This window comes from Camellia sinensis, chromosome 11, assembly GCF_055761805.1.
Source record: "Camellia sinensis isolate YWXY chromosome 11, ASM5576180v1, whole genome shotgun sequence".
Classification (NCBI taxonomy): domain Eukaryota; kingdom Viridiplantae; phylum Streptophyta; class Magnoliopsida; order Ericales; family Theaceae; genus Camellia; species Camellia sinensis.
This window is the reverse complement of record NC_138971.1, coordinates 61,586,748-61,597,541: the sequence shown is the minus strand read 5'-3', so window position 1 is coordinate 61,597,541 and position 10,794 is coordinate 61,586,748.

Below are 10,794 nucleotides of genomic sequence, written 5' to 3'. Positions count from 1 at the left end.
TATGCAAGTAGGTACAAGTGAACAGACTCTTATGGATGTGTATTCCCTAATCAATACACATGATCACTTCGAACCTACTTACTTTGCATCATCCGGTCATGACTCCCATGGTGATCATTTCAAACATACTTACATTCTATCTACTGGCATTAACTCTGATGGGGTAGAAGATATTCAACCACGGTCCACCAATCAATTGTGTGCAACAACCACATATGTTGTACAAGAAATGATTGCAAATGACATCCACGTCCCAGTGGATGATGATTTGGAGCCTGAAGAAGACGATGCTGATGAAGGAGTTGGTCTATCAACTAAAGAGGGACAGACTGACTGTCACGACCCAAAACCGCCCCTAAAAGTTTGGTCCATGACCAGTCTGTACTTGGGCCTCAAAAGAAAATTTCAAAAATAAAATTTATTCAAATTCGGGGCCTTAAATGGAAGCAGATACCAAAATAATACTGTCCATTGAGCTTGTGTTTACATGCCAGGATCATTACACAAATTATACATATACATATAAGCTAGTCCACTCCATGTAGATATATACAAGGGCTAGTTACCAAAACTTTACAAAGTAGCCACGGGCTTGACAAAAGCCACCAAAAACTTGACAAAACATGAGACGTCAAAAGAGACCAGACAAAAAGCTTCAATTGTAGAGGCTTAACACAACAAACCCACCAAAAGGCTCTTGAAGTTGACCTAGGGCTGTCCTCCAAGCTGTTTACCTACGAAAACATATATAAACAAAACGAAGTAAGCAGGGCTCAGTGAATAATAATAATGTAAAGAGATTCGTGTGAATAAGCATATGTCTTAGAGAATATTTATCTAACGTTTACATGTCTCCTTCGTCATATTCCAAAATGGCCTCGGGCCCACATGAGACGGAATGGCCTAAGGCCCAATGTATGACAAAACGGCCTCGGGCCCACATGAGACGGAACGGCCTAAGGCCTAATGTATGACAAAACGATCTCGAGCCCAACACAATACAAAACGGCCTCGGGCCCAACATATAAACAGTTGTTTGGGACATTAGAGGGTAGATAGAACATCGATATGTCTCCACCTCCCTTGGCCTTGGGCCATGTGTCATAAACAATTCATATCATGATAGGGTAGATGGAACATCGGCATGTCTCCATCTCCCTTAGCCTTAGGGCCACGAATAATAAGTAATCCATATCATAACGGCCTCAGGCCCATCATTATTAATAGAACAAAACGACCTTAGGTCTATGTCAATGCCATTTGAATCATTTCCATCAAACCATAATTCACATGACGTATACCATTGCAATAAACACAATTCGTATCCAACAAAGATACATGAATCCTAGCACTACGCATCCCAAATATGCCATTCACAATTATAATATATAAACCATAGCACAATGATTCCAACACGCCAAGTACAATTAAGGTATAATAATTCAAAAGCAGAAATACAGGAATAAATATACATCATTACACTATTATTACTCACAGTGGTTTAGGCGAGTAGTGGTCTCTTCCCGCAAGTGACCTACACATAGCACACATATACAAACGGATGAATAATGAATTCTTTCCTTAGTTTATTTCCTTAGTCATTTGTTCGATTCGTTAATCGTATGAAATTGTAAGCATTTTAGACTGATCAAATTTACATATTAATAATTTTAGAGGGTCAAACAGAGGCAAGAAGGGTGATAGAAATCTTCCCCATGTGCCGCACGTGCGAAAGTCTCCCACCGCACGTGTGGGAAGATGTGCCACACGTGCGGCCCGCACGTGCTTTTATTGCAGAATGCTAAAGTTGGTTCCCCTGTTATTCGCACGTACGGCTGTGAGCCTCGCACGTGCGACAGTGCCTCCCGTATGTGCGGTCTTGGGCCCTGTTTGAGCAGTCCGAAAATCCATTAAAGGCCAACTTTCCAAACTCATTCCTAAGGCTCAATTCAAGAAAATTTACTTCAAAAACATGATGTATGAACATATTAAACATGAAACATAAGTTCAATGAGATCAACCCTCTTTTAATTTGGCATACAAATTCTCAATGTTCATCACCCATTCACTTTCTTCATCCTCTCATAATATATATATATATATATATACATACATATACTTCTATATATACATACATGCTTACATAAGTTCATAACATGTAAGAACTCAAGATTAAATGACAAACTCAACTAAACGTAAAGGAATTAACTCTTTAATCCAATAATTATGGGAAGTCCATGATAATTTCATACTATTTGCTCAAACAAGAGTATAACTCATAAACCCTAACTCCCAAGAGTGACAAAGCTTCGTTATAGGTCTTGATTCTATCAATTGGAGAAGGATGTTAGGTGTTTTAGTTGATTTACACTTATCTTGAGTTATATTCCTTGAATCCCCTTTCAATTTCTTAGATTCTCAAGCTCTAAGTGGAGTTCTTTCCTTCTTCTCTTCTCCTCCCACTCTCCAGGAGATATTTTTGGTGCTTGGTTGAGTGTAAAGAACATAAAGGGCTCAAAGATATATATATATATATATATAACAAAGCCAACCAAACCTACTTAACGAATCAAACAAAAATCAGTCTTTAATTAAATTGCCCAAATGGCTCTAAAAATTCCCATTAACATATTCATATACTCAATTTCGATTTCTGAACTCATTAAACCCGTTAATTTCAGTTTCAAGTGTTAACTCTAAGAGTTTAGGCCAAATAAAACTAATTAATTCATTACGAATCAAATTTTTACAAAACTTCATATAATGTCCTAAAAATCAGGCCAATCATAACTGTGAAGTCAATTTCGGTTTATCGCGCCTCTAAGGCATTCAATGTTCAGTCCAAAGATCGCAATTTCAACAGATTTGCTCATAACCGATAGATACAAATTATAAACATGTAATTCATACATTCAAACATGGAATTTCACATCAAGCCTATAATCACATATATAATAACACAGATAATGAGAAAATTAGAGCATAGACAGTATATGAGGGAGTCGGGTTATTACACTCTTCCCTCCTTTTAGAAAGTTTGGTTCCTCAAACTTATTTTACCTTGATCTTCTAGCATAGTCTGGTTTCGTTACAGATGTTCAATTTTAGTCATGCAGAATTCAAAACCAACTCCATATATTTAGCTCCTAGAAGCACGCATAACATAAGATAGGATTATAGCAAACAAAATCATATAGTAGGCGTAGCTTGTACTCACAAAAATTTTCTGTCAACAATTTCATTCCTACAGTCTCCATCAATTCATTTTGACCTATAGTCAAGAGTTTTACGATTGCGTATACCAGGCAAGAAGAACAAATGTAATAATCGTCAGTTCAAACAAAAGTTTATTCACTCAAGGAGAAAGTCAGAAATCAGATCCCAATTATACCGGTTTGGCATCATAAATATATCCTCTTCTTTTTGTCATTCCAATTTCCCTATATTCAGATAATTCTTCCTATTTTACTATAACTATCATTGAACCATGCCAATATTTTACTGACGCCCTAATTCTCCCTAACATAGTCCACTTAGGCCATTCATATGCAATTTAAAATGAAAAAGTTGGTATATTTTCACAGATGGCACACAGGTGAATGATTCCTCTAGTTAAAATAACTCATCGTTTAAGTTCATCATGTGTCCACTAGGTAGTCTAAATCATAGCAATTATTATACCGTTTCAAGCCATATGTCATAGCACTAGACCAGGTCGGTTCTTTAGGATCGTAAACAAATGCCCAAGAGGTCTTGGTAGTCGATTAAATCTCATAAACAAGTGCGTATGCCTCCCATTTTTTTTTTTTTTTTTTTTGTGTGCTAATTGATAGGAAGCAACATTCAAATCAATGCCGGTAGCCCCCTTACCAGATCCCAAGAGAAATCAATACGTATAATTTCTTGTCACCACTATTCATACTACGTTCCACTGTTCAATTAGTACCAACGTAGGTCAAAGTGTCACATATAACAGTTCATATCAAAATGTCGATACATAGTGTGAGAACTAACTTAAGAAAGTAGCAAAATTACAAGTCCAACGCGTTCCATAGTAAAGGTAATCTATCGATAAATTTTATTCAGAGAATCATATATAAAATTTCATTCAAGTATATAGTTCAGGGCCACTCAACCATTTAGTTCGATTAGTCTATGTAGCAGCTGATTAGTCTATGTAGCAGCAATAATACTCATCATATATTAACGAAGCAATTTCACTTATTTCAAAACCTTACGTCAATTTCTTCGTGTTCGATACAGTTACAAGTCTAATCTTAGCTCTCTAGCAATATTTAACAATAAAAATTCATCCGTCATCCCATTCCCAATAATTTACATATAGAGTATGCCTCTTATGTAAGTTTGTAGGTCTCATAAGCTTCTAAGTTCGGTCAACACGTCCCCAAGTTTTATCATCCCGAAATATTCAATTTCTATTCTAATCACCAGGTAACCATTGTGCTCGTAATCTATGTCACTTGTCTCACTTATGCTCATGATCATATTAATAGGCAGCATAGCAACTTGCCAACTACATTATAAGGGCTAATCAACATTTTCCGCATACGCACAAGGTCAAACATAAAAGTTCTCAAGTGGTAAAGGTTCAAGAGTGTGCAAGTCTAATACCATTTCACATCAGTAACATTAAAGTATCAAACGTAAAATCAATCATCTTATTACCATTGCATTTCATGCTAAACGATATGCTAATTCTCCCCAAATTACTTTTTTTTTTTTTTTTCACACATAAATGCCGCATATAAATAAGAGGTTAATCTTGTGGAGCTAACCAATCGAATACACATGACGCAACCATCCGTATCAAATACCCAAGCAAGGATATATACATGTACTAGCTCATAATCAATCAACATATAAACATTCAATTATAAACAGTATAAATACCTGGAGAAACGAGTTCAGTGTTTTGAGTGTTTTTTGACACAAGTGTAATTACTCTATTCTGATTAGCAATTCGATGGCAGTTTCTTACCACATGATCTATTCCACCACACCTATAACAAGGCCCAGAAATGCGGTAACAAATCCCTCGGTGTTTCTTACCACATTCATCACACGCTGGTGCTGAATTCCTTGTAAAGTTGGGAGTGTGCGATGACCCCGCATGTTGTTTCTTAAATGATCTTTTCCTTAGGAAGAAGTCATGCCTCCGACTTTTCCATTCAAAAGATTGGTTCAGATTCACGTGGGGCTTTTGCATCGATGAAGGTAAAGACTCTTGTTGTAGTAGTAACTGACGTTGTTGCGTTAGGATCTTTGCCATTTCTTGTACCATACCTTCCAACCGATCAAGTCGGGCTATGATGGGGTCTTCTAACTCATTTTTCCTTGTTTCCTCCATGATCTAAACAAACTCATATCACGCCATACCAAGGACAAAAAGAAACACAGGAACTAATAAGCATATTTGCACATAAGCACACCTTTTACGTATCATCACATTTTACGTACACATCATCACATACATAGCACGTGACTGTATGTTTATCAAGTATCACATGTTATTAGATAATTGCACACTTAACCATATTCATAGGCTACATATATACCTAGTTGAGGAATCGACATGCACATAAGCAACAATTTATGATTCACATGTTCATAACTTGCATTATATCAAACCAACAATTACTTCGACACATTCACGCGACAATTCATATCTCATTGTAGACACCCCATTTTTGACCGTCCTCAAGACTTGGACGTCATCGTTTGAACACTCGATGATCATCCATGTTCGTGTTCGTCTTGAGTTCTCGGAGGCTTCGGTCGCGCGCCTTGCCTCAAGACCTCTCGACTTATTTGTTTTGTGCTTGGTTGTATACCAAACACTTGTGTTTTTGCTTCTGAGGGCAGGGAATGGCTTGTTGGCCATCCCCACACCTCACCGGCCTTGTTTTCTTGCTACCGGCCAAATATTTTGGTTGGTCAGCAATGTTTTTGGTCGGCCGACCATTTTTGTTGGTCAATCGGCCATATTTACCGGCCAACCCCTTTCCATCTGCTTTTGGCAGATATTTTACGCCAGCTATCACAGCTGGCATCCACATTTCCCCCATTTCATACACGTGTATGGAGGGATTTGCCTCTTGTTTAGCTTCTCTTGGAAGCTTAAGGATTTGAACCTCTATAAAGAGGGAGGCCCTCGTCCCTCCTCCAGGTTTAGAGAATTAGAGTTAGGAAGTTTGTATCCATCTATCTCTATAGTTCACTCTCTTTGCCTTTGTGTGTGTGTTTTGTGCTCTACAGTGACTTTTGTTCATACTATTGCACACAAACACCTAGTGTTACACCATCCTTGGTTGCTGAGGCTCTAAGGAGTTGTTGTTAGGGTTCTTGGGCTGGTTTTGATCTAAGGAAGGTGCTGGAGTGGTGTTCTTGAAGAGGTTCTTTAAATGTGAGAACATAACTTCTTTATTCCCTATTTTTGCACAAGCTTTTAGCCTATCTTGCATATTGTTTTAAGCTTCGACTATAACTGATAAAAGTTTTGATTTTTGGTGCTTTAGAACTTTGTTTAAGGTCACTTTGAGGTTTGGGGTTGTCTCCCCGCTCCAAGGCCTTATTAGGCCTTGTTTTAGGCCATATCTTTTGGCCATTGTTTTGGTCTTTGCGTGACCTCTCTACCACTAAAATCCAGAGGATTTTCAGCGGTGGAGAGGTGGTTTTGAGGTCCTAAATAGGAGAGGGTCATCCCCTCTCCTTGTTGTCTTTAATGCTTACATAAATGACTTATGTTGTAGCATGTTCACCTAGCTTGTTTTAGCTCCATTTCAACATGTATTAGGCTTTGTTTTGCCATGGTACACCTCTGTTTTGAGTTGGTTTAGACATGCCATGTATGCTTCATACACTTGTCTTGTAATCCCATGATTTGGCCTTAACATGCATCATGTTGTAACATGTGTTTTTAGCATGATTTTGGCCCAACTCCATGAAGCTTTTAGCCTTGTTGTAGCATGCTTAAGCTCTGTTTTTCATTGTTTTGGTTATGCTTGCATTGTTTTGTATAGCTACCATGTAATCTAGCTTGTTAGCTTTGAGTGTCCAAGTTGCTAGCATGCTCTATGTGGATCATTTCAGTGGTTTGGCATCACTTAGAATGTTATTTCAGTCCATATTTCATGCCTATAAACTTACACTTATCACTCTTTTAATGTCTTAAAGAGTTTGTGTTTTATGCTTCTTGAACGGATCATTGCGTATGCTTCCATGCTTAGGCCATTTGGATGCCATCTAAGTGTGTTTTTGGCCTTGTCTCGACTTGCATTGGGACTGTTTTGAGTCCCTTTGACGCGTTGGGGCTTCCCATGTATGGCCATGGTTTGAGCCCTTTGGTTAGCCTTAGGCCTTAGCCTTAGCCTTAGGCCTCGAGAGGACACAATTGTGTAATAAGTGTGCATGTGTGTGATGCATGTCTTCCAACCCCCATTTCTTTCTCCCTTTTATTTAACCGCTTATGATGGTTAGTTTTAGGGCATATTTGATTTAGCATACCGTATGCTATGCATGTTTGCATTCATTCATTTGTATTGCATGCACCGGGCTCGGCGCATCATACTAACTGCATAATATTTCAATTCTAACTTGAATACGTGTATCAAATTGCCGCATATCATATGCCATCTTAGATTAGCTGAGCGTATTCTAGTTGCATTTTGCCTGCGATGCATTAGCCATCTTAACATGGACTTGGATCATACATTTGATTACTAACATGTTCTTGTTTTGGCTCGGAATACACTGTGAGTGTTTATGCTTTAGCATCTTGCATGGGTGTAAGTGTTAACATGATAGCATGCTTGCCATGAGGCTAATTGCTTATGTGATATAACTGCCTGAATGCCTGTGGGTGAAGGTTGGATTACTTGAATTGGAATAATTCATTGAAATCCGTGTTTTAGCCTACTTGCGAGTAGCAAACTTCAAACCATTTCCAAACAAACGGATATGCGATGCTTTGTTCCAAATTAGGCGATCTAGTCTATACTTGTGTGTTGTGCGCATCACATAGTAAATTCTAGCTAATTAATCGGAATAAGAACACATATGTTTTCAAAACTCGATATCATGCTTAGTACAGGCCGATCTTCGGATCGGGCGAGCGAGGGTGCTCATAGCTGACCTTCCCCAATCGTACCCAAGTTCCTGAGTCGAGGCAACTTTGGTGATGACGAACACATGGCCTTAGGCACGAGTCAGGATTTCCTAATTTCCCCAAAATAAAATATTTAGGTGGCGACTCTGTATCTGGCAAAATAGTCCATGTTTGGCACTTCTTTTTTAAAAATCAGTTTTCCAAAACGATTTGTCGGATTTGGACTCTTTGGTGATTTATCAATCTCACATCGCACATTGTGGGATCAGATTAGGAAACGTGACATTTGAGTCCGAACTGTGGAAAAGCATAAAGCCCGCGGGCACGTCCACAGTTTCTGGCGACTCCGCTGGGGAGTTAGAGAACTTGACTCAAACTCATGATATCTTGTTTTGACTACACTCATGTGTTTCTTTGCATTGCATGTACATTGGTGCACCTAGGACACCGTGTTTGCCATCTGCTATTCCTGAATGGTTTGCTGGAGGCTCGCTTTGAGAAGCGTACCAAAAGGTTGACCGGTTGCGGGCTCTGCCATGATGGGAACACAAACCTCGATTTTTACCAGGGCACCCTTTTGACCATTCGACCTAGTGCATATTCGGAATCCATAGTGACCGTTCCAAACTAGGGCAGGTTGCTACCCGTTGAAACCACTGTGTGCGTAGTGAAACCTTAGCTCCTGACAAAATAGGATAGGGAAACCCTACCCCAACATAGGGGTGTTTTGGCTCTTACTTATTTGTTATGTGCCTTAGAGTTGACCTCTACAGGGGAATACACATATCAATCTGCAAGTCTGGGCATCAAGCCTGCGGGCATTAGTGTTTTGAGAATTAGTTATATCTGCGAGTATTAGATTCAGATTTGGGGCAGTAATTTTGGGGAACAGTGATCAGTGGTCGAATATAGTTATTCAGCAAAACTTATGTCTGTTCTAGTAAAATTAGGCTGAGATCATGCCTACTTTCTCTTTCAGTTCAGAGATTCAGTTTGGAGCAGCCAGCATTCTCCTTTGTTGAGGAAAGACCAGTCAAGGCTTATCGGTTCACCTGCTCCGTCAGTCACCGATTACGTCATCTCCGTTCAGTTCAGCAGACTTATGATGACACAAAATTCAGAGGAAATTGTGGTTATGGCAGCCACATTGGACCAAGGAATCATCTTGTAGGATGAGACCAATGTTGAAATACCATATCCGCCTAGGTCACTTGTCGCGCACCCGATTTGGACGCCCCAGTTGTTTCAAACTCGTGAGCCCACCACGTTTGAGTTGATGGGAATGATCGGCGACCTCCAAAGGTCTGTGGCTAACCTTGCCTATGGAATGTCGGCTTCGCCACCAACCACATCATATGCTAGAAACTTCTTGCCACAGGAGCCCCCCCTACTAGGGCGAATTGTAATCAAGCTCAGCCAACCTGAACCTATCTCAAACTCCGGCAATGACATATCAACAACAACGGGGCTTCGCACTGAAGCAACAACCCAAACCTCCCACCAAGTTGAGGCTAGTGGAAAGAACAAGATGAAGGTGGACATTGATCCCTACGAACAACTTCAGTAAGCTGTTGAGGCTCTAAAAACCAAGGGGTTGAATAAGCAACAAGTACTCGCGGTTTTGGCTAAGACTGTGGATGACACCTTCCTCACTCAGACCGAGAGCAGTTCAAGCCAATGGAAAAATCGAGACAGGGACCGTCGTACCATAACCGTTCCTCCCAACCCTAATCCTGCACCTGGAAAAGATCCGAGAGCCAAGACAGCACCTGTTGATCCTTTTGTGAGTGCATCCGGCAAAGGTCCATAGACTTCGAAGTATCTGCCCCGAGGGCGCAGGGTTTTTCATGCCCTCTACATGCCTTTGTCCAAGGCTCTTCAAATCCTCACTGAAAAAGGTCATCTCAAACCTCTTGAGCCTCGGCCTCTCCCAAGTAGTCTCCCTCTCTCACATGATGCTACTCAGTACTGTGCGTACCATCAACAGGCTGGTCACACCACCGACAATTGCTTTCGTCTTCGTCACGAAGTGCAAGACTTGATCGATGATGAGGTCATCCTCCCACCTAGCTCAACAAAGTCCGTCACTACTGAGTTTGTGGACTTCAAAGATAATACGAGTATGTGATCAGGGGTTGGCCCACCTGCGGACGGCGCTCGGTTTGCATCAGATGTGGCGTATGGCATGCACTGTTTTGAGCATGCTAGTTTTTGTAGTTTCTAACTCGGGTGTTGAGTCAATTCTGTGGTTTTATTTCGAGTCTGTCTCGTTGTTTTGAGTCAGTCTTTTTGATTAAGGTCTGTCTTGTTGTAGCAAGTCAGTCCTATTTTGTTAGAGTCAGGTGATTTCGGGGGTGTTACCTCGGACGTCACTCACTTGTTTTGGTTTTTGTCTTTTACACTCTTTTGAGTCTATTTCTGCCAGGGAGCCAGTTACACCAGAAGATCTGAATGAACAGCAATGGTTTTCGTGTTTTGTGTTTATTTCTGCCTTGAATCAGTTAAATCAGTTGTGCCAGAAGATTTGAGTGAAACGACAGTACTTTTCACCTGCTCCTCTATACCTTGAAGTCATTGCATTGACCTAAGTTTTTCAAAAATTTTTGAACATTGTGATGAAAACGAAGAGGAAGGAATTCCTCGGGATTTGCAAAATTTTATCAACTTGA